Source organism: Podarcis tiliguerta (assembly GCF_965153285.1).
Source record: "Podarcis tiliguerta genome assembly, chromosome: 7".
NCBI classification, from domain to species: domain Eukaryota; kingdom Metazoa; phylum Chordata; class Lepidosauria; order Squamata; family Lacertidae; genus Podarcis; species Podarcis tiliguerta.
In genome coordinates, this window is record NC_139540.1 from 42,612,433 (window position 1) to 42,638,368 (window position 25,936).

The window sequence follows — 25,936 nt, forward strand, 5'->3', positions numbered from 1 at the left end:
GATCTAAGCAAAGCCATGTATGGCCTGAAAGAATAGCACTCCTTAGATTTTAAATATTGATAAAGCAAACTTAATAGGCAGAATCAGGATAAACAGTGCTGAATAAAATATCTGCAAAATTGCTTTTAATCTTTTAAGTCTGCTACTGACAAACTTAAATGATGTAGAACTACTAGGGGAAACATGGTTGGCAGTTCATTCAAGGCTTTTTCTTAGATTGTGCCACTCTTTCTTTTAGCACTCAAGTTCTTATACTGGGCTGAGAAGTATGTCACTAAGCAGAACATAATCATCGCCTGAATTGCCGGGCACCATTCAGACTACAAACAATTCTGGGGCAAAAAAGAGAGAGAAAAGACAAACTTGTTTCACAGAATAAATTAAATTTCCCAGCTAATAATGGGAATACAGTAATAACTTTGTGAAAGCTAAGGAACATTTTGAATACTTGGCAGAACAGATTAGAATGTTCCCCAAAGGACCTACTTTTTCAGGGGGGAGAGAATCATTCGTACCTTTAAGGGTAGTCGAGCTTCTAATCTCAGCCTTTAATATTGCTGTGCTACTTTTATCTGCTGGTAGCTAATGAAAGGATGCCGAGTGCCTCCATCTAATTCAAGTGCTGCACAGCGTCACTTCAAGGCCTTCTGAAATGAGCACACCTATTCTTATTTGGAAGACTATAATATAGTAGATACAAAAGATCGAGATTTAGCCAGATAGCCACTTGGCCCTGGTGACCTGAGAGGCACTGCAGGTTGGTTCCAGTCAAATGATCTGGACTCCAAACTCCTATCAGCCCCAGACAGCATGAGCACGATCAGGGGTGATGGCATTTATAATCCAAAACCTTTTGAGTGTGTCAGTTGGGATACGACCGTCCTAGAGGAGACCCTGGGGCTGTTTTTATCCTGATAGTAAAAAAAAAAATGGGGGTGAAGTTTTTGTAAAACAAACCTCATTTGTGTCACTGCCTATATTTCCCCCTATCATATGACAATATCAGGGCTGTCCCAATACATTTTGCTCTCTGAGGCAAAGCAGCAAATGGCAACCCACCTGCCTCCAAGTCAAGGTTCCCATTGTACCAAAGGCCTGCCAAGCAATTGTGGCCCTTGAGGCAGAAAATCTCACAAGAGCCTTGCCTCTTCCCTGGCAGTAAAAGTACCAACAATAAAAATATTAAGTAACTATCCATTTGCCGCCTTTCAATGGCATCTAAACTCTTTAGGTGATAACTTCACTCTGCCTAATGGTAGGGCCGGCCTCAGATTATACTTTAACGAGTTCTACCCTCTCTTAACAACTGGCTCTGGTCCTTACAGGAATCACTTAATAAGACACTCTGGCTGGGGTTGTTACTAGGATTGCATCTGCTCAGCAAGGCTGTTGGTCTTTGTGTTCATTTTGCCTTGTCTCTGACCAATTTGGCTGCCTCAGTGGCATCAGGTTCCTGAGCATTATTCTGTCTGCTGCCGACTACCTATTGGAGCTGGAAAGAAAACAGGCCATTGCTAATGGAACAAAACCTTCCTTCTTCCTGCCTGAGAGCCCACCAAACTTTCCAGACACTGGCCTCTAACTTTACCTCCATGTAGTCACTTATGGTGTGAGATGGCTCAGCCAAGGCAAAGGCAATGTGCTTCGGGGGTCTTGGAATAGGAAGAATCTTCCTTCATTTCAAGGTAAATGGGATATTCAATGAGTGTTTGAGCCCACAGTATGTAGCCCATATTTGTCCCATTGTGAGCCAATAGAGAGCATCTGCACTTTGATCAGGCTTGTTGGTGAGTCAGCCTTATGTTGACTAAACCCAATGAAGGAAAACATTGTAAGCCATGACCGCAGAGAAAATGCTGGCTAGGGGAATGCTGAATGAAATGTATTGAAAGGGCTTCATTGTGAAAAGGTGCAGGGTTTTGTTCAGCTGGCTACAATTCCTGGCTAATTAATGTGATGTGCCATTCCTGGCTGTTAGTCCTCTTAGTCCTTAGCTGGAGTTTTGTTAAGAGCAGATGTGATGATGGTCCTGCTGCAGAAGCTTCAGGGAGCCCACTTCCAGTCACACAACAAAAGAACAGTCATTGAAAAAGGTCAGGTTGCATTCTTTTATTATGCTGTAGTAGAAGACCTTCCATTCTGTTGAATTGGAGGTCTTTCATACTAAGGGTCTGAATATGTGCTGTCTTCTCATTTCAACTTGTCTTGCCACATGGCTATCTACTGTGGTTAGGTTTGGTTCTGAGAATACTTAGACTGTTAAGACAGAGAACTTCTCCATCTTTCACTGCACACCGCAGAATGGTCTAAAAACCTGTAACTGTCTCTTTAAAAGGCATATATATATATATATATATATATATATATATATATATATATACACACACACACACAATGAAGAAGCTGGGTCTATAGAATTTTCCTTGTATTGGCATCACTGATAAGAAATCAGCACTTACCACAAAAATGGAGTAAACCATGAATAGCAGAACATTTCACTATTAAAGCTTCCAAGCAGAGTCATTCCAAATACTAGCATTAAACAAATTAAGGCTGATTAAAAACCACAGTGAAACATTGTTAGGGCACTGCCTCCAAAAGGAACCCTGCTAGTTTAAATCACTACTTTAAATGATCTCCATGTGGCTTTCAATACAATTTTATTTGACCTTTAAAGAACACCAACAGGGCACCTGATTGTGGCAGGTCACCTGTGTGAGCTGGCAATAGTGGAAATTCTGTTTGTCTTGTTGCTTCGCTCCGCACCCCTCTCAAAGCCTTGTGATATTTTCTGCATTTTGAGCTTGGGCCTTTCTTTGTTTTTCTCTGTGACTTTGGCAGTTGATTAACCCATGATGTGCAGCTTGAACCTTCAATTAACGGTACATATATAGAGAGAGGTGTGGGTGTGGGTGTGTATACAATAGGGAAACTCAAAATGGAAGCCGCGTAGCACATTTGGCTTCCAAAAATCGTTTGAAAACCAAAGCAGTTACTTCTGGGTTTTCGGCATTCAAAAGCCGAAACGTTCGACTTCTGAGACATTCTATGTCTCACAACACTGTCTTTTCTTGCTCTGCCAGGTTTGAACAGCATAAATCCACTCACAGTTTTATTCTGGGCTTAATCCAGCCACTATTAAGGTGTGTTGATTTCAGTGGGAGAGTGATGTGATTAACTATCTACCTGGAAGCAATGGGAATCAAATATACTTGACTTTATCATGATGATGTCCTGTATTATTACTTTTTGCGCCTCTCCTGGCCAAGAAATAGTCCCATGATTTTAGGATATTTTCAGCCAGCTTGTGAATCTCATGGAGATGGAATTTCTCCATCCTCCAGCAAAGCCAGTAATGCTTCTCTAAAAATGAAATGCACTATGAACCACTGAGTGAATAACATAAGTTATACAACATGTCCACTAGGTACAGGTTTTCATCTGCAGCAGTGCAACTTATGTACAATCTGTGTTTATTATAAGCACATGCAACTAGCTAAATTAGTAATGGCCATCTGGCTCATGATACATTCTCCAGCTAGTCCTTCAGCATAAACAAGCATTGAGCCATCATTCTGGAATTCGATGGGTATGTGTTGAATCCAACTTAGTCACACTTTGGATCAGGTTACCAGTTGATTAGGCAGAAATAATATTTTTTGTACAGCTGCATAAAACTCACTGATGTCACTGAATGACCAGCACTGTTAATAATTGCATACCTTTTGATCACCTTTAATGTTCACATATACATCTACACACACACACACACACACACACACAAACAAACTGTAGAAGGAGAAATGAGTGGGTGTTTTTTCCCTACTTGGATTTTTCTGCATGCAGGAAAAGAAATAATGCAAGATGTAATAAGATTGCTTTTGTTTTAGAAGAAAATGGGGGGGGGAGAGATTCATCCACCCCACTCCCTTCCTGATTAACATATACATCAAGTATTGATGGAATTTCTTTTTTCCCTTAATAAAACCTCTGTAGAAAAGTAAACCCCTCTCCGCACATATACACTTTCTTCTTTCCCAGCATCCACCATTGGCATGAAATACTCATCTTAAAAGTATTACTTCTTAGAGTTAAAACTCTTATCAATCAGCTTGAAGCTGTGAGCCTGACATACATGGTCTGTGGGAAAGGTTTCAGTTGATTTCATTATAGCTGATTTTGTGAAATCCCTGTGGCATTGACATGGTTCTATAAACACCAGCTCATTTCCCAGTAAACTGACACAGAGAGCAGCCAGGAAATGCCTGATTCAGTCCCACATTTGCAAACATGAAGCAAGATGGGAGAAGGGGCTCTGGCATTCTTGCACCTCATTGCCTCTGTCTTCTGTAGACTTTCTCGGCAGTACTTCTAAAGCTTGGAGTTTCCAGTGAATCATAGGCAATCTGTGCTTAGTGAGGCCTTTGAGAAGCCTTTTAGAGACTATACCATTTACAAAGACAGTATTAGACTGTGGTTTATTAATGGAGCTGAAGTGAAATGCAAGCTGTAGTGTTTGAAGGAGTCCCCGTTTGCAGAAAACAAGTAGCAAGTGGAAGGTGAAGGAGAAATATTGACAAATATAAACAGGGAGCTAAACAGTCTTGTAGATTAGAAGTCGCAGGGTGACATCTCTGAAGCAGCTTGAGAATGGCATCTGCTAATGGCCAAGATACATGTGAGAGCAAATAAGCACATCACTTGCTGATGCATCTGCTTCTAAAAAATAGTTAATAAAAGGTGTGTGCATATGCACACACACACACAATTCATTGGGACCACAGTACACAGTACCCTTTCATCTCTTACCTGGTCTTGATGAAAATCCTCCATCCTCAGCTGCTGTTAGCTCAGGTAATTGTCTCAGCAGCTGCTTGGCATTTGGAAGCACTGATTCAAACAGGCAGGTGTTCATGTCTCTTTGACCTGATGCCCTCCAAATGTTTTGGACTACAACTCCCACCAGCACTAAGCAGCCTGGCTATGCTGGCTGGGACTGACGGGAGTTGTAGCTGAGAACATCAGGCTGGCAAAAGCTGGTGTAGTGAAGGGCTCATGTTTGAATGTGTCCTATGTCAAATTCTCCCTCCACAAGGAAGCCTTATATGTCAGTGAGAAAGCAAAATTGGAGGGTTGCCATATGTCCTCTTTTTCCGGGGCACATCCTCTTTTTCATGGGTAGAGTCGTCATAGCAATCCATAGTTAAGTCAACAAATATGTCCTCTTTTTAGCTCTTCAAAATACGGCAACCCCAATTTTTAGCTCTCAGAATATGGCAACCCCAATTTAAGCAAGCAAGGTGAGATCACTCACATATGCAGAGGCATGAGATATTTTCAGGAAGATCGTAACTTCTAAGGGCCAGAACATGATTGAATGCCTCCTTAGAAACTGTGTTTACATTTGGAGTCACTCTGCTCTTTCTTTGGCACATCAGGATGGCTTCACAGATAAATTGTTGACATGGCAGAATGACCACAAAGCAGTGGCATTGTGTGGATTGCCAGTGCCCAGGGCCTTATGGAGAGAGGGAAATGGATGCAGTACGCATGTACATTCAATTGCCCAATGGCATCTTCAACACCTAGGAGATTGCAGCCACAGAGATAACAAGAAAAGAGTTGTTCTGTTGTCTAGAGAAGTCACTTCCTGCTTCACATGGAGAAGCCATTTTCAATGGAGCTCAGCAACCGAAGCACATAGCTGTATTGAAGCAACACTAGCTGTTGAAATTTTGTGTCCCTAACAATTTTGGGCCCGGGACAACTGTCCCTGTGTCCTCCCATGCAATGCAACTGTCACAAAGTAAGTCTGTCACATGGTGAAAGTGTGGTTTGAATGCACACTCATGTAGAACAGCTGTGATAGACCACACCAGTTCAAATCCTCACTTCCAGTGGTTTAAGTCTTGTATGGTAAATATGCCAGCTCACACAACACAGAGATATGAATCCAAGCATCCTCACATCTATTGCTGTGAGCCTGAGTGACTAGAGAAGTGTACCTTTGGTACAAAGTGGCCTTACCTTTCCATAAACTCACACACACCTCAGAAGACCTGCTGATCATCATTATTTCAGTCTTGTCTTGATTCAGTTTGAATTGTTTCAGTCATCAATTTGTCTCAGTAGTTAAATGCCATGTTGAAAGCTGGCAACTAGTGCTATTCCAAGGCTGGAATATCAAACAGCTTGATAATGGGGAAGAAGCTGCATAAGGGTCTCAGACTGACTGTCCCTTGGCTACGGAATGATGGACTACAGCTCTGAAATTTCAGATACATCCGCTCTTCAAGAATGCTAAAATCTCCCAAGAGGAGTTATGGGCCACTGTCATTTGTGATGGAGCATGACAACCTCAGATGGCCAAACAATTGCAGTAAACATAAATAATGGGATAAGAAACTGTCAGACAAGCTAGCATTGATGGACAGGGATCCCTGATGCTTGTAAAGATACTTGCTATAGCTGAATTGGCCACAGATCACAGAAAGCTATAATTCAAAGGCTAAATATAGACCTCGGTACACAGAAAAAGTAGAGCTTTCCATCTCTGGTACTGCTATCCATATAGAGCTGGGTCTGCCTCCTTAACCAGGTATCTGTGCACACAGGGAAAAAATGCTGAAACTGACTAACATGTGGGCAGGCACATAAGCAAAAATTCATTATTGATTTGGTTTTCTACCCTGCAATTTCCAGTGAATGGGCATCATTCTTTGGATCTACCTGCCATCTTTGAGGATGGGAAGGGATTCCCCCCCCCCCAAGGATCTCAAGGTGGGATACATGATTCCCTCCCCTCCACTGCCACACTTTATCCTTTCAAAATACCCTATGGAGTAGATTAGACTGAGAGATTGTAACTAGGCCAATGTCCTCCAGTCAATGTGACGACTGATCAGGGATTTGAACCTGGGTCTTTCTAGTCTTAGTCCTCAACTCTAGCCGCTGTATCTCATTGGCTCTCAATTGTCCAGTCACTCTGGCTCCATTACTTTTCTTAAGTCTAACATAGTTCAGTGCTCTCTGTATTGTGTAATATGGTCACTGCTGCCCTTGCAACATGGAGCGGTCTGAGAAGTTTATTCCTTGTTCTTCGGCAAGTTAAAGCACAAGCTCTTTGCAGGACAGATACAGTAGTATGTCTTGCCAGTTATTATGTGTCATGGTTTCTTAGCCAGTTGCTGACAGTCAAAATGTGAATGGGCATGAAGGGAAGATGATAATTTATTTTGAAGCAAAGAAAAATGTTTTGAATACAGGGTAGCACTCATGAAAGGCCATCACTTCTTACCAACATAATTTAAATATGAAAGGGTGCCAGTCATGTCATACAGCTGATCAGTCTTGCTCATATTTCTATACTGCAGTACACACGCATTTGGGAGCGCTTTCTGAGATACTCTTTCGTTCTAGATAGCTATTTAATTCCAGTGAGATAAATTTAAAAACATGGAGTAATATCCAACTAAGTCATACTCAAAGGCACATTGAAAAAAAGGAGCTGAGGTTAGTCACCACACATCCCCCACATCCTAGCTTTTAATTTCAGAGGAACATTTGGAAATTCCAAATCTCCTCCCCATTCTTAGGGCAAAAATCTGAATAGGTTATTGTACTTCAAACTGTGTCTGAGTGAATGAGAAAAATCCCTGATGAACTTTGATGCAGTTGAAGTGTGTCCCTGAAACAACCAACAAATGGCTGTTCAAAACTTGTATGCACAGTCCAGAGGAAGTTAAGTACACTTAGATCCTACTGAATTCAAGGGGGCTTAAATTTGTCATAACTAAATTAACCCCTAGAGTTCAACAGGCCAAGTACAACTAGATTATCTCCTTTCTTTGTGTGCGGTGGGGGGTGGGGTTAGTGTACATATAAAATGTTGGATGTATTTCAGAAACAGACCAAAGAGCCACAGAGTTGGTCATTTTTGAGACCCTGAAAATGCAGCAACCTTACCATGTAAGCATGAGTGGTGAAAGTATCAAATAGCAAATTGCCATTGATGGCTCAGAATAATAGAGCACAGGATCAGTGCGCTGTTCAGCTATCTGAAAGCAAAAGTCTTGGCCTTGTCGTAGCATTTATTTCCCATTAATGCCCCAGGCTCTCTAGAGATTCTCTTACTAGCAGGAGACCACCTTCTTGTGAGACACTTCTATTCTATTCACAATTATCTCTTAATTACTTCTGTCCTTTCCAGAGTGGCAACACCTTGAAGAATTTTCGTTATAGCATGTCATTATCGACTTTGCACCTCCTTCAACTTCCACTGACAGGCTGACATTTAGTGTTAAACCACAGAGACCTGAATAATCATAATATCTTTCACACACACACACACACACACACACACCATTTACAACACCACAACAGCAAATTCAGGATTAACATGGACTTTTGTGATTGGCTGGTTTTTGCATAGAGTAAATTACTAATTCCTTGGGCATCATTTAAGCAGCTCGCTGGCAAAATAAAAATCCCTGGACTTGGAGAAAAAGAGTAGATTTAGGATTTTCCCACATGCTGTGATCTCAACCATGTTAGAAAGGAAGTAGTTTAGCTTGCAGTTGCTAAAAAATCTCCACTGTGTGATATTCAGCAGGGTTTGCAAAGCGATGGGCTAAAACAGTGAAACCACAAGATCTGCAAACACACATATCTTAATTTGTTGGTTGTTCACTTCCATGCTGATCATTTAGATATTAACGCCTGTTAGGTAAGTAATGCAAAACATAAGCAATTAACTACCTTCTCTTGTGCTCTCCTATTTCAAAACAGTACACACATCTTCCCATATTTTAAGCCCTTAGCTCATGGGTTTTTGTGAAGGGTAGAATAGCTGGATCCATAAACATTGTTCATAACATTCTTTATCACAGTATGTGGCACCTTAAAGACCAGTACTCAGAACACACCCATTGAAATCAATGGATTTTAGTTGTTCATGTTTACTGTTTCTAATGGCTCTGCTGTGAGTATGAAGTAGACACAACCCTAATGTTTGGAATGTTTAGTCTATTTAAGGTGTGTCACAAGATACTTTAGGTGTAGGTGCTCAAGCAGCAAGATTTTCTCAGCATCTTCATAGTGTTGTCTTCATCAAAATGGCATCCTGTACACACCCACACTTAATCCAAATGTATCATAGAGGAATTGTAGAATTTTAGAGTTGGGAGGGACCCTGAGGATCATCTAGTTCAGCCCCCTGGAATGCAGGAATATGCAACTGTCCCATATGGGGATTGAACCTACAATATTGGTATTATCAGCACCATGCTTTAACCAACTGAACTGTACGGGTATCATTTCTATAGGGCTTTCACCTTATGGGATTTTCCATGGAAGTGGCAAATACAGATTAAATGGGGAAATAATATGGGGCAGCTTTTTGACGGAGACAGTGATATGTGGATGCACGAGCACTACCAAGCTCATAGTACACTGCCATGGGAAAATGCCCTTTCTTTTGGTTTTTTGCTGCTGCAGACTAACTTGGCCTCCCCTCTGGAAATGTATCATTACTGTATTATGCCTAGACAAATTAGGAAGGAAACAGGAAATCATTATACACTGAGAATACACAATGTTACCCAAGACGTAGTTCTTGATGAACCAAGTTCCTGAAACCAGAGTGCAATATACTTCTGGTCCATTCCTAGGACTCTTCTGAAGTGATGCCAAAATGTTGATGCTATCCTGAATTGCTTATTTCACGAGACGCACAGCTTTAAGTGAAACCATAGGCCAGTGATGGGGAACCTGTGGGCTTCAAGATTTTGTTACACCCCACCTCCCACCATCCCTGACCATTGACCATTTGGGTAGGACAGTTGGGAGTTGGAATACAACAACCTCTGGAGGATTAGAGTTTTCCCATCCTTGCTGTAGAGCATAGTTTAACTTTTATCACTTCAAATGCTTTCTCCCTTGACAAATATTTTAACAATTTGTTTTACCAAGATTTCTATGGGCAGATAAACTTGCTTCACATCATCGGATGTTGTTCTAAGGTTTCCATTGTGAACGATGTGGGAACAACAGGCCAAAATGCACACTCCCTGGCCGTAAAAATTACAGGTCTATAAATTGAGTTTTCTTCACAGCTAGATGTTGGCAAAGCTGACAATGAAAAAGTGATTTTGTTTTTCATCAAGCGGCTGGATGAAAAGAAGCTCAAGGTAATACAAAGGTCACTGATAATTGCCCCCCTATAGATGGTGATAGACATTTCGACTGAATATGGGAACACTACAAGCAACTTTCTTTCAAAAAGCCCCATCACTTTCTTTGTAGTTAAAGCTGCTTCCACATTAAATAGAAATTGCATTGAAATTGTTAGAAAAACATGAAACATTGATAGGTAGGTGAATATTGAATCCTTGAGCAGTAAATGGTATTCATGATTAACCCAAGTCCATTGCTTTCAGTAGGTCTACTCTGTGCAGAACCTGTTAAGTATAATAGATTTAATTGGCACAGAAATGGAAAGTGTATGTGTATTAATGAAGTTATAAAATGAAAAATGGCTAAATGTATATTGCTGAAGGCTTAATATAGGGATTTCCCCTAGGGCTATATTAAAGCCAAGGAGAGCACTCTGAGCTCTTGCTGATAATTAACTGATTGTTGTTCTCTGGTAGTAAACATGCGAGTGTTGTAAGCTTAGATCATGTGATGAAGGTATTGGGTTGTAAATCCCCATTTTTAAGGGAGTTACCTTTGTGTCTTTTGTCTTATGGCTCTGTGAAGTAAGGACATGTAAAAGACCCTCTCTGAGAGAGAGAAAAAACAGCTCCAGACTAAAATGGATGCTGTGGGAAGAGACAGACCTTCTGCTTCTAGGTCTGTTGGAATTATTTCATACTTTGTAAGATGCTGAGCCTGTGCTGCACAGCAGAAGACATTGTGTGGATGCTTTGGATGTATCATTTTCTGTATTCTGTTCTGTTATGAAGAAAGTTCTGCAAGTAAAAGTTTGAATAATATATTTGAGCCTGAACAATGATTTCTTCCAAAAAGGAGTCAGTTCTTATGCTTCCAATATTAATATCTGCAACAGGACTGACTTGCATTAAAGCTAACGTTCTGCTTACAGCTTGGAGTGCATGATTTTTCTGAATGCATGTGTGAATTTTGCATTCAGAACCTCATGCTGAGAGTTGGGGGGGGGGTTTGAACTGAAAGGATGAGTGAAGCCTGGGCTGCTAAATGTCACTCTACCTAGTCACACCTGCCAGCCAGACCTGGCTGTACCTTCCCTTTCTTAGGAAAACTGTGGCTCAGATGCTTTCTGAATAGCTAGGAAATACTTGGACACTCCTGAAAGGGAACATGCTTTTCTCTCACCCTCCACACCTCACATGGTGATGATGTAACCTAGATCTTTGAAAAGAAACAAAAAAGAGAAGCTACAGCTTTGGCTATGTTCTACCTCTGTTGTCAGAGGCAGTAGGCTGGGAATTTCAAATGGAGTTGAACGTTGTTGCACTCGAGTTCTGCTTATGAGCTTCCTATAGGCATCTCAAAAAGGATAGTGGATTAAATAGGCCTTTGGCCTGTTTTGCTAACCTCCAGGTACGCCTCTGCATATAAATATCTGATTTGTTCTGCTGCCATTCCTAAAGACAGCATATATTGTCCAGGGCCACCAACAGCTCGTATTCATTATTAATAGTAGTTCTGAACTGCTTTTCCCAGTAGCATGTCAGGCTAGGAAAGTATTGTCTGGAAAGCATAGCATCAGAGTTTATTATTTAAATCGCCAAGCGAAAACCTTGATTGAAACCATTGATTTTAATGAAACATTTTATTAGCGCTCTCTCTCTCTCTTAAAGGAAAAGCACATTGTAATAAATTGTACTGAAACAAGTTGGTTTAGCTCTAGATACAATGTCTTCTGTCTGCAGTTGTGGGAAATGAGTCACACCTAAGAACCAGTGACTCTCCAAGCACACCCAATTTGCATCAAAAGAAGCCAGTTCCGCGGGGAACACATGAGCACGCCAACTTGTCTGCATAGTAAGACATATATCCCATCAGCAAAGTGTACTGATGGCTGCTTAGGAGAAACTGACTCTTTTGCTAGGTCGGGGTTATTCTCTGCTTGATTCCAGTGGGACACTGGCTTGTACAAATATCTCCCTCATCTTGACCTGTTCCTATCCCCACCAGGCGTCCACTCTGCAGCCAATCTGGTGCCCTCCAGCTATTTTGGATTACAACTCCCAGCAGCTCCTAATGGCACCAGGATGGCTGCTGTACTAAATGCTATTCTAGACAACCCCTAAGTCCTCAGTGGGAGCTGTAGCAGGGCAGAGACATCTGGAATCTCTGCTCCACTAATGGACAATGGGCAGTTTGAAGGTTCTAACCTCCTAGATTTGGTATAGCTTTTTTTGCAGTCAGTGAGGTACTCTCTTCGCTCTCTGTCTTTGTCTCTCTTCATCCACTGAAGCTGGATATTTCCCAATTGTGACAACCCAGCCTTCAGTTACTTTCTCTGTTTGAGTTTCCTGCTGCTTTTATTGCTTTTATTGCTCTGGCTTTTACTGCTGCGAATTTTATTGCTGTTTTCCTCGATGGTGATTTGGATTGCTTTCAAGTTTGCCGTTTTAGGTGCGTAAAATGTAAGCCGCCTTGGACAATTAATAGGAAAGATGGATAAAAATGTATTAAAAGAAGAAATAAACAAGAAACTTACTGGTTTATATATAAATATTGAGCCCATTAATCTATCTATAGAAAATGAAAATAAACATTACTTTTAAAAACAGACACTTAACAATTTAGGAAATGAACATAAAAGGTGTCTAATGAATTGTAAGAATAAATTCACTAAATGACATTTAAAACACTGGTTTGCCTTAAACAATATGCTTTTTAAAAATTAAACAAATAGTTTATATTTAGAGGAGCATATCCAAGCAATCACAATATGGGAGAAAGGAGTGTGAAACTGACAGTGGTAGGAGTAGTAACTATTCATTTAGCACTTGGCATCTTCAAGGAGCTGTTCAAACATTAATTCATCCTGACAACACCTTGACAGGGCTGATGAAGATATTAATCCAAATGTGCAGAAGGCTAAAGTCACCAAACAGATTTAAAAGATGGGGTGGGGGATGCACACAGGAGGAAATTCTTAGTGTAGCACCTCATGTTTCTTGTAGCAGTTATAGTTAGTAGTACATGATGGATAATAAGATTGCCGTGACCAAATACCACTGTATGAGAGCCACATTTATTTATTCATTCATCTGAGAAACATATACTCATATTTCTGTGCATGTGTACACTCAAGAAAGCTTAGAACACGAATCTACAATCTTTTGTTCCCTGGGAGGGCGTCCCAGATCTCTACTTCAGCAGGCAGAGAGGGAGATTCGCTGGTGGAGGAAGTCCACATCATCCTTTCAGCTGTGGAAACCTCTATGGTGGTCTCTCCAGAGATGTGTTCCAGGGATGTGTCCGGAGTAGATCAAGGGGCAGGTCCAGGGCAGATGGAGACTGTAGTGGAGAGATTGTGGAGAAGACGTTGGTGGTCAATGTGGCTTTTATACTAATATATATGTATATTGGAAAGTTTGTCTGTTTGCCCTCTGTGCCTTTGGACACCTCCTAAGATCATCACTAAATCTGATGTGAAGGGTCATGAGATAAAGAAGCTGCATAAACCTTAGTTTTTCAAAATAAGAAAAATCTTGCCTTAAAGCCCAAAGTGAGGATGCTTGCTGAAATTCTGGTGGAAGATAATAAGAGGAATAAGAATACAAATAAATAAAATAAAATAAAATAAAATAAAATAAATAAATACTTACTTACTTACTTACTTACTTACTTACTTATTTGTACCTTGCCTATCTGGCTAGGTTTCCCCAGCCACTCTGGGCAGCTCTCAATAGAATATTAAAAACATGATATGACATCCAACATTAAAAACTTCCCTAAACTGCCTTCAGATATCTTCTGAAAGTCAGATAGTTGTTTATTTCCTTGACATCTGGTGGGAGGGCGTTCCACAGGGAAGATGCCATTACCGAGAAGGCCCGCTGCCTGGTTCCCTGTAACCTCACTTCCCGCTGTGAGGGAACCGCCAGAAGGCCCTCGGCGCTGGACCTCAGTGTCTGGGCTGAACGATGGCAGTGGAGACGCTCAATGAAACACTCAATGCCAAATGTCCAGCTGAAGCCAGTCGGGTCTTTGCAACACAGGGGACAACTAATGGTGTTCCTCTGGATGATCTCAGGGAGCAAGTAGGGATATAATGTAAGTTTGTTTGTTTTATTACATTTATAGGCTGCCTTTCTCTTGCCATGGAACCCAAGGTGGTATATGTCCACTTTCCAGATGGTCATCCATCCAGGCACTGACCAGACCCAGGCCTGCTTCACTTCAGCAAGGATGTGACCTCATGTGTCCTCAGACCTTGGGTATTAATTTTTGTATAAACCACTGTTTCCAAAGCAATAGCTTATTTTTTTATTGCTGTCATGCAATTTTAAAATAGCAATAATAAAAATAACTAAGTCACAATATTGGAGTTGCCATTGTAAAACAAAGAAACAAAGTAATTTCTCTAAAAACAGTAAACAAAGCCTTCTCTCTGCCAGCAGGAACAGGAACTGACATATTTGGAGTCAGTTAAGGGGCAATGTAATAATGCTGTGTCCCAATCGAACATGAGGCACTTATAGGGGCCAAAATCATAAGAAGGAAGCTTTAAATTAATGGGGTAGTTGTGGGGGACCTATGCTGAATGGAACTTTCTTCCAAATAAATATTATTGTAGGAATTTTTGCTATGGAGATAGGCACTGCTGAATAATAGCGTATTATATTATGTGATGTGTACAACCATCATGTTGATTCCACTTATTTATTAATTAAACAAAATTAAGAAAGAGGAGCAATGCCTCAACAGCACTAATATTGATACAGGGGTGAACCCTAAAGACATTATTTGCTTTGTTACTTAAGTGATTCTGCAATTTATCTTGGAAACATTTATAGGGTAAGTCTAGTTTATACCATTACTTTTGCAAAATACAATTCCTTCTATCAGAAAACAACCAGAGCTGTAGAAAAACACACATCAAGGTAACTGCTACAAGGACAAATCACTAAAGTCTAGAGGAGAAAGAAGTGTTTTGAATTTGCCATTGTCATTGCCTGCCACACAATGGCTTTTGTGTGGAGATAACGTGCACAGAGAAGTATTGTGTACAGGGAAAGGATGGGGGGGGGGGACGATGACGACTGTTTCATGGCCATTCAAACTATGTCCAGACTTTCTTGTCCTCTGAGCTAGATATTAAAATGTTCATTTCAACCTAGGCGTAAGATGTGTATATCTTTAAACATGATGTGTTTACCAGCAAGTATCCTTCAGAAAGGCTGCATTCATGTTTTGCCTCAATTTCCTTATACCTTGCATGCATACTTTGGGAGGAAGAGTGGCATAGAAATTTAACAACCAAATAAATAAATACTACCAGGGCCATAGGCCAGTGGTAGAGCAGTTAAACCTATGTCACTTCACACTATGGACGTGTATTGTTGTATGTGATCCTCATTATAGGAATTCCCTGCACATAGAAAACTAATAGATCCGGGGAAAGGCAAAGTTCCTTATCCTTGAAAGCTTTTTTTTAATGGAGGCAATATTTCTGCGTTGTAGCATTACTGATAGGGGTTTACTACTTCAGTGAAAACTGGTCCCCAATCTGCATAGTCTATTAAGAATGCCAACTTCCTATGCCTTTCTGGAGCTAGGGGCATAGAGATTACAGTTCACAGGCAAAGCTTTTCCCATTATGAAGAGAGAAGGTGTTACCCGTTGATATGCACATGCCAATAAATAATTGGGCCATCTTGGAGCCTTTTGGGGAAATGGGTTGTCTAACTGTGCAAAGCTTTGTTAACAATGGAAGCCATGGTATATGAAGACAGACCATCAGTCTACCTAGCTTAGTATTGTACTGATGGGCAGTGGCTCTCCAGGACTTCAGACAGGGTTCTCGACCTGGAGATGCCAAGGATTGAACCTGGAACCTTCTGAACACAAACCAGATGTTCTCCCACTGAGCTACAGCTGAGGTTCAGTACCGCTACCTTGGATTGTTCTCGAATCCTCAGGCTTTCCCTATAACTTTGTCCCTGCAGTGGCATAGCGTGGGGGGTGCAGGGGGGGCCAGCCGCACCGGGCGCAACATCTGGGGGGGGGCGCTCGCACTCGCAGCTCTCTGCCCCTACTAAAATCCACGGGTTAGGGGGCGCAAATTACTTGCCTTGCCCCGGGTGCTGACAACCCACGCTACGCCACTGTGTCCCTGTGTTGCCTTCTGCAAATCTCACCCAGCATTCTGCCACAAACCAGTCCTTCTGCTGGGTGTTTGTGCCATACCTATGAAGCACCTTTGATAATCCGTCCCATGGCGATCAAAAGTTCCACATCCCTTGAAGTGAGGAGACCACATGCACTCTTTGCCTTTGCAGGGGAAAGCAACAATTCCCTGCTTTTCTGATGAACACATTAATTTGGTGCATTCTTCCCTCTCCCGATATGAGTAAATTATGGTAATCCTGATCCCCTACACAGTGTGTGCTCAGCTTTGCTTTTTGTTTTTTTAAAAAATGCCTTTTGCATAAATGTGTATTAAATTATTTAATTCAACGCCTTCAGTAGTTCTCCATGTGTTTGCCTTATATTTCAACCACTTCGGGAGATGCAGTGCACTTGTGTGCTAATAAAATCATCAACTTACTGGCTTCGGTCAGTTGTAGTCTGTTTCCTTTTCTGCTTAGCCTAACCCAACACAGCCACCTTGTATTAGATGTGGAGGCTGCTATGAGCTGCAAACAATTGAATGGCCTTCATGTGTGGGGAAAGCAAGACGTTGTACAGTATGCTAGCCAAGCTGTCTTACCATTGCATGTTCAGTGTGAAGGGCCTGTACAGAGGTGCACAACGAGGGCTCCTCCACCCCAAGGGGAAATTGGCCCTATGGCATATGCATGCAAATGCACTGCTGCCGAAAGTTTAACTCAGAAAGCCCTTTTCAGACCTTTGGTGTAAGTGTCTGTCAGGATTGCTTATTTATATGATGGTCAGAACTGCAGACTCTCTTCTGCCCAAGGGCGATATTTCTCCAATGAAAATAGGTAAAGGTACCCCTGACTATTAGGTCCAGTCGCGGATGACTCTGGGGTTGCACACTCATCTCACTCTCTAGGCAGAGGGAGCCGGCGTTTGTCCGCAGACAGCTTCCGGGTCATGTGGCCAGCATGACTAAGCCACTTCTATTCAGGGTCGGATTTAGGTTTGATGAGGCCCTAAGCTACTGAAGGTAATGGGGCCCTTTATATGTCCAACTGTCCTTTGTCAACAACAGATTGTCCCTGTTTTTTGAATATATGCTATATGATAATTTATGGACCTAATAGGTATCTAAAGCCATTTGCTTTAGATACCTAAAGCACAATATGTATTTTATCAAAGTAATTGTTGAACTGAAATACAGTTAAGAAGAAGTATATTAATAGTGAAATACAATTAAGAAGAAGTATATGGGGGCAAGAGAGTGGGGCCCTAAGCTATAGCTTGTTTAGCTTATACGTAAATCTGGCACTGGTCCTATTCCATTATAATAATAATAATAATGATAATAATTTTATTTATACCCTGCCCTTCTGATTGAGTTGCCCCAGCCACTTTGGGTGACTACCAATATACATAAAAACATAATAAAAAAAATGTTTAAAAAACCTTCCCTATACAGGGCTGCCTTCAGATGTCTTCAAAAGGTTGTACAGTTATTTATTTCCTTGGCTCACGGTGTGTGTGTGTGTGTGTGTGTGTGTGTGTGTGTGTGTGTGTGTTATAACTCCATACCCTAAAACATTTCTCTGATGAAAATAGGGATGTCTTAAGGAGAAGTGGGCATTCCAGGATCAGATCAGAAACCGGGATGCCTTCTGTAATCCAGGACTGTCCCTGGAAAATAGGGACACATGGAGGGTCTGCAAGGGGCCTAATCCCTTATGGAAAACTGTTTGGGTGCTGCATGCTAGTGATGGGCAGGACCAGTGCAATGGATGTGACTTTTACCTTTGCCACATTCCAGCTGTGCAAACAATTAAGGGTCTCTAAACGCGGGTGGCGCTGTGGGTAAAACCTCAGTGCCTAGGACTTGCCGATCGCATGGTCGGCGGTTCGAATCCCCGCGGCGGGGTGAGCTCCCGTCTTTCGGTCCCAGCTCCTGCCCACCTAGCAGTTCGAAAGCACCCCTAAGTGCAAGTAGATAAATAGGGACCGCTTTATAGCGCGAAGGTAAACGGCGTTTCTGTGTGCTGCACTGGTGCTGGCTGGCCAGAGCAGCTTCGTCACGCTGGCCACGTGACCCGGAAGTGTCTCCGGACAGCACTGGGCCCCGGCCTCTTAAGTGAGATGGGCGCACAACCCTAGAGTTGGACACGACTGGCCCGTACGGGCAGGGGTACCTTTAAACACAAAGTATCTCTCCATTTTCTATCCAGGCAAGCAAGAAGCAGATGACACAACGCAGCCTGGCAAAAACCCTCAAAGGGGTCATGGAACAGGAACAGTGATGGGCACAGTCTGGTGATGGACAGTGGCCTGGAGAAAGACCTGGAGGGCCAGGAAGAGAATCTTGGAGGGCCACATTCAGCCCAGACCTGAAGTTCTCAGCCCTGCTTTATCCCACCCTTCAAATAAAAAGCCATGCTGAAGACAGGCCAGACCACTGGAATTCCAGTCCGTACACCTACATACATTTATCGATCACAGAAGTAATGTCTGAAAATATCTCTGTCCCGTGAAGGAGTGTGTTGTTTTCTAGGTGACACTGCATATCTTTCCAAACTTAGAAGGTTTACAGCATACTACGAAGTGCTAGTATAACCAGATGTCAAGGCATTTCAAGGAAGTAAAAGAAAAGAAACAGCTTGGCATAATACTTTCCACATTCTGTTCAAACAAAGTCTCTTTTGACTGTAACCTGCTCTGCTGATCACACCTTCAGAATTTTTTTGTGCAAGGAGTGGAAAGGTTTTATAATGTTAAAGCTGATTCCTTGCAGCAAGCTTAGGATTATGAATTTACGATATATTTCATCACCTTTCATTATGCATTTCAGGGGAAAAGTGGAAATGAAGTGTCACTTTCTCTCCATTCCCCCCCCCCCTTTTAAAAGCATTAACCAACAGGATGTTTGAAAGATGCAAACTGTCAGAAAAGACTTTTTTATTGTAAAAGGAGCTAGACAATGAGAGATTTCAAACCGCCTTTAAGCATCTTTGCCAGCACAATTTACCAGCATGAAAAGAAAGCAACTCAGTTGCAGTCTGTAATCTCCAAAATGGTTTGCATATCTCCCCTGCTTTGTCATTTGAGCATGCTGCAAAATCTGGCATGTGACGTTAGATCTCAAATTCAGATTTAATAAAGAAGAAAAAGGTTTCCGAAGTGCAAATGAGGATTGCTGAGAATTTAATAATCGGAGTCCAATTAATTCTGTTAAATTAGAAACAGGCTGGAGTTCTTATCAAACTGGGCCACTCAAGCTACTTGCAGAGTTGAGAAATATGCTGTGAATCTGAAGATAAACAACACAGATGGGACCTGGAGCAATGTGATTGTATCTTGGTTTCTTCATCAAAATGACTGCAGAGGATCTACTTCCTGTTGGAGCTACTTGGTGTCCTCTCCAGAACAGCCATCAACAGTTAGCACATCAGCACACTTTTAATGCTAGGCAACTGTTGAAGCAAAACCAATCAGTCAGAGATCGGAATTTCTTCTAGGAATCTAAAGCTTTTTCAGGCATAATGTTATCATCACATATATATCTCAGATCCTGAGGACTGCAGATTTGCTTTTCTTTTTAAATAATAGCCAAAACAGATTCTTTGCCATCACACATGAATAAGAGCTGCCTAAATAGCTCACTAATAGGGATGTGGGTGGGGCTGTGATCTAAACCACAGAGCCTAGGACTTGCCAACCGGAAGGTCAGCGGTTCGAATCCCCGTGACAGGGTGAGCTCTCATTGCTCGGTCCCTGCTCCTGCCAACCTAGCAGTTCGAAAGCACGTCAAAGTGCAAGTAGATAAATAGGTACCGCTCCGGTGGGAATGTAAACAGCGTTTCCATGCACTACTCTGGTTTCGCCAGAAGTGGCTTAGTCATGCTGGTCACATGACCCAGAAAAACTGTCTGCGGACAAATGTCGGCTCCCTCGGCCAGTAAAGCGGATGAGTGCTGCAACCCGAGTTGTTTGCAACTGGACTTAACTGTCAGGGGTCCTTTACCTTTTTAAAAATAGCTCACTAAATTATAGCATAAGATATGCTTGCAGAAGTACTATTGAAGGTGTTTTAGTGTCATGGTTTCCTATTCATGTATCACTGTATAGCATGTATGACTTCAACTTGTCTGAGGTTATTCAGAAGACCGACGACAAAGCCAGGAATAGAAGATGAATCCTAGTTCCAACCCCAGTGTTGTCATCTATCTTGTTAGGTCAAAGCACATGGCACAAATATCGGCTTGTAAATATTGGCTGGCAAATAGATGCTCTCTGCCAATATGTAGTTACTATTATTATTTTCATGCAATCTAATCTTCTATCTTTCCCTAGCTTTATGTGGCTGAAATATTTGTGTTTTCCATTATGACCTTAGCTTGACTAGGCTTTTAAAGTAAAGTGGGTTCTGCACAGACTAAGAAAGGGTTTCAAGAATGCAAAAACAGAGTGCAAAGCATGAAAAGTGAATCATACAAGATTTATATATGTGCATAAAATGTAGCTGGGGCTGCTGTAGTTAATGGTGATGACTATAATGCATTATATTATTGGTCAGAGTTTAATTGCTCCTGCGTTCTTTCAGCTATAGTCCCCCTTGATGTTCAGCCTCACCTTTTCTTACTCTTCACAATGGAAAGCATAATACTGGTAGTCAACAAAAGAGGTTTAAAGACTGTCTCAAGGCAAATTTTTTAAAATGTAGTATAAACGCCAGCAATTGGGAAACACTTGCCTGCGAGCACTCCAAGTGGAGAACAGACTTTACCAAAGGTGTCATGGGCTTTGAAGACACTCAAACTCAGGACGCAAGGGAGAAACGTGCTAAGAGGAAGGCACACTTGGCAAATCCGCGTGATCAACTCTCGCCCGGAAACCAATATCCCCACTGTGAAAGGATGTGTGGATTCAGAATTGGCCCCCACAGTCACTTATGGACTCATTGTTAAAACCGTGTTTATGGATGACAATCTTACTCGGCTACAAGTGATCGCCAAAGAAGACTCTTCACCTCTGACAGCTGATGCCTCCTACTGAATGTTTTTTATTCATGCAATCCTAGATTCCGACAGCTCTAGATAGATCCCTTCATAGATGAGATCCTTCCAGTTAACTGATCTTGTGCACGTGCTCTCTATCTTGTTGGAAACCCAACCCCCCCCCACACATGTGATGATAACTGATGAACACATAGGATGCCGTCAAGGCTGAGATGCCAGTAATCTTGTTTTAAAAATTTCATCTCTTTGTAACTTGTGACTTCTTCTCTTCAAAGCAATCCAGACCACAGATGGATGATACTGGCAGAATGTAACCAATTGCACTGAAAGAAAAAAATGCACACACACCAGCCAGAATTCAAGTTATTTATAATAAATTACAACAACAGAGACCAGTCATAAATACTTCTTTATGTTTTGCTAAAGTCAAAGAAAGATCTTGACATAATCTTGAACACCAAAAGATAATAATGCGCCCAACATAATAGAATCTATCACCGTAAGGAAGTCTCTTCTATTCTCTTATCAGTTAGCCAGAGAATTTGTTTGCAAGAGAAGTTTTGGAAAGAATGTGGGAGCCAATGCTTTGGTCCTCAGGAGCAGCTAATGTGATGTCTTCTAGATATTGTTGGAAAACAGCTTCTATCATCTCTGACCATTGGCCATGCTGGCTGGGGCTGATGGGACTCAGAGGCCAACAGCAATTGGAACACACCAAACTGGCTTTCTGTGCCTGAACACCAGACTGATTTATATCCTGCTTTATAATCCAATCAGTTTTCATGGCAGCCTACAAAATGTTAATATGCAAGCATATATATTTAAAGAAAATTCAATGTAAAACAATGAAAACAACCATCAAGCAATAAAAATAACAGCTAAAATTCCCTGGACTGTTTATATCACATTGTCTTGCAAGCATATCTATTATATAGTAGCAGCACAATGCTAGGCCTGTTCACTTGGAACAAAATCCCACTATTTTCAACAGGGCTTGCTCCCAGATTAGTGTGTCTAGGATTGCAGCCTAAGGATTGTAATTGCTATTTTTAGTGAACATGCTGTATTGTTAAGAGTGCTTTTTGTTTGTGCTTTTAAACTTTATTTAAAAAATAATAATCAATGAAAAAGTGTTGTGGGGAGATAGGAGCCACACTGAGTTCCCACATGCCCCCCTGCCCTGCTTCTGGCGGTTTAAGAGTAAGAACTTAAGAATAGCTTAGCTGGATCCAGCCACTACCCCTTCTCGTCTGGGATCCTGTTTTCGCAGTGGGGGAATCAGATGCCAGTGGGAAGCCTTCAAGTGCAAAATGAGCAGTGGCCACCCACATTTTTAATATGTTTCTTTTAAATGAGTCAGCTGCCCTAGAGGGCCACAACAGTTTGAGAAATTATTCTCACCTTGGAATGGTTGTGTGTGGCTGGAATCCAGCAGAAAAGAAGGGGGAGAAAAACCCAGGGCACTATCTTAAAACTGTTTACATTTATATATTTTTTTAAAAAATTCCCCGGTTCTTTTTGATGCATTTACTTTGAGAGTTTTGGGCTTGGTGGGCTTCCCTGAGACTTTCTGCACGGAATATTACATCAAACATGCCTGCACAGCAGTGATCTCCCAGCACTGTCTGATATTCCCTCTGTGCAGAAGGCAGGGAGAGATTTCATTTCATGCATCATTCATAAAGCCACTGCTGGTACAGTATTCCACAAGTTGCTACATCTCTCCCTCCAACCGGCTTCCTCTTATTCCTCCAGCAAAGGCTTCAAACAGAAAAAAAGACATCTCTACTCTCCAGTCTCTTTGGAAATTGGCCACAGGTGCTGCACCATGTCGATAGCACCCTTTGTCTTTTTAAATATATAATTTAAGCTAAATGGGGGGCCTAAATCAATTGCTTGGGATTTTAACTCAAGCGCCTCGCGTTTTGCATGATTTCCAAAGAGCTGCAGTCATAGAGGCGTTGCCAGAACTTCTAACACAAAGCAAAGGACAAAAATAAAAATGTGTTTGTGTCTGGGTAGCAGTTCTAACATGAAATGGAAGGTACTTTTAGGTAGCATGAGAAGTAATTCGCTGAGCTAGGAACACATAAGGCTCTATTATACCAAATCTGGTTGTTGGTCCATCTAGTTCAGTATTGTCTACACTGACCAGAAGGGGCTCTCCAGAATTTCACATGGGACTTTCCCATCCTTAACTAGAGATGCCAGAGATCAAACCTGGGACTGTCTATATTCAGAACAGATGCTCTACCACTGAGCTTATAGCCATTTTACTGTGGGTGGAGCCTTTTGGAGTCATTGGGATGAAAAAACGACCACCCGTGATACAGTTCACACTCGCCACTGGCCTAGAGGTGATCAGTTTTGACTTGCCCAAAGCAGGCCTTTGGTGCAAAGCGTGTTCTCCAATAAATGAGAGCACGTGTTGCGGTGTGGGCCACCGGGCCAGGCCTCTTGTTGCCAGGCTGGTTAATAGTTATTGCCTGGCATTTGTGATTGGATAACCGGGTTGCTGGGGCAAATTATATGTTGCAAATTGGGTGGGTGGGACCATAGTCTTTAAATATTGGTGCACTCTGGTTTCTCTTTCTCTTTGCAGAGTGCATCGGATCACCCGCCCACCCGCCCTCTTTTCCGGTTGACCTTGCTTTGCCTGTCATGGGGGTCGTCTGCCTTGGCGCAGGGGCCTAGTAGGAATTTTGCCATTTGGTGATTGGCTGTGCCATTTGGTTTTTGCCTACTACTCTGCAGTTCGTCACAACTTGTAAGGTTGCGGTTAGGCATTGGTTATAATATGCTGGTGGTGGAGGGGTCTGAACAGGCGGTGCCTGCCCCTCCTACTGCGCTGAAGGGAATTCTGTTAAAGGAATCCTGGGGCTTGCCATGATTTCGTCCAATCCCTGTCATGGGACCAGGGCCGCCCAATCCCTGTCATGGGAATCCTTGTCATAGGACCGGGCAATCCTTGTCATAGGAAGGCAAGCTTTCGGGGAGCTGCTGGGGAGAGCGGCGTGGGTCCGACGCTTAGCTCAGGTGACCCCCCAGTTTGACTTTCTCTTCTACTGGCTACCGATCGGACATCGGGGTGCCAGTTCTGTCCCAGGCGGGGGGACAGATAGTCATAACCAATGTCTAAACAACCACTCACTGATTTTGTATTTTAATAAAGTTGTGGCCAAAATAGTGCCCAAAAATCAAAACTAAATTACGTGTTATGTGTGAAGTTATTTGAGGGGTGGCCTGGGGACCTACACGCGCAACATCACTCTAGTATTCAGAGGCATATTGTTTAAGCAGTGGTGGTAGAACATGACTATTGTGGATCTGATTTGCTTGCTTGGTTCTCCTTGTAATTGCAGAGTGGCAGGAGCTAAGAGCAGTTCCAGCATGACTCCACCCAGTCATCCTACTGAGACTCCTTGACCTGGCCTAGTTATAAATGATTCCCGCGTCTTTTCCTGAGAAAAGTTTAGGCTTTGTCTATGGTCACATCTACACCATACACCCAAAACATCCTTATACCACTTTAACAGTCATGAATAGTCCTGGGGACTGTGGTTTGATGGGAATGGTAGGTCTGTGATGTCAGCGCCCTTGACCACCTACAGTTCCCAAGATTCTTTGGGGGAAGCCATGATGGTTAAATGGGATGAAAGTGCTTTAGATGTATGGTGTGGGCTGCTTGTGCCCCTTGTTTGTTTGTTTGTTTGTTTGTTTGTTTGCTCTCTCTCCCTCCTCCCAACTTGCAGAGGGAAAAGCTCAGTTTCCCTTTCTGTACCATCTTGGACCATTGATTCCTGGAGCTTCCTGGCACTTGGTGCTGCAGGTACTCAAGTTTGGCTCTGCTTTGGCTGCCTCCAGCCATTGTGTTGGCACAGAGCAGCAAACAGGTGCTGTAATTAAACCCGGTATACTGTGCAAGTAAGCAGAAGGAATTTTCTTGATGTTGTGCCAAGTATTTACTCCCCTTTCCAGCTACAAGTAAATTTAGTAGGGTCTGACCCTCCCAAAATGTCCTTTTAGTCCTAGCTCCATCTGCTACTATTATCTAAAAGGTAATTTATTCTGGTAATAGAGTGTTAAATTATCCATCTGTCCAGTGATCAAGATGTTGTACGTCATCTAGATTTTCAGCTCGGATCAGTTTCATTAAGATGTTGAGCTGTTTCTTATTTTCACCACCTGAGGATGCATCTTTGCTAGTACTAGGGGTTTCCGTTTTTGGCATAGTTTTGCTCCATGGGACATCACGGGTTGTCCAGCAGCAAACTGCAGCCCACAAGAATATATATATTCAGCTCCAAGACTGCAATCCTACAGCACTTGTCTGTAAGTAAGCCCCACTGAATTAAATGGAACCTCCTTCTGAGTAAAGATGTATAGGATTACACAGAAAACAGCAAGGGGACAGAGGATGACAACATGTTTTTAATTGTTTGTTTATGGAGTTTAAATTACAGGTTTTTTTACTCATGTGGCAATATTCAAGATGGTTTATAATATTCAGAAGCAATGAACATAAATGCTGATATACTTTAAAAAATAATAATGTTATAATAAGACACAAGAGAGCAAAAATCGCACACCCCTTTAAAAAAAAGCAA

General features: G+C 42.0%; 1 long non-coding RNA gene across 1 annotated transcript; it reads left to right on the forward strand.

The window, feature by feature from the left end:
• Positions 1-1,847: 1,847 nt before the first annotated feature.
• Positions 1,848-18,674, forward strand: LOC310682666. Its single transcript, XR_014514087.1, has 3 exons — positions 1,848-2,093; positions 14,305-14,438; positions 18,543-18,674. It is a non-coding gene; the product is annotated as an uncharacterized lncRNA (long non-coding RNA).
• The last annotated feature ends 7,262 nt before the right edge of the window (positions 18,675-25,936 follow it).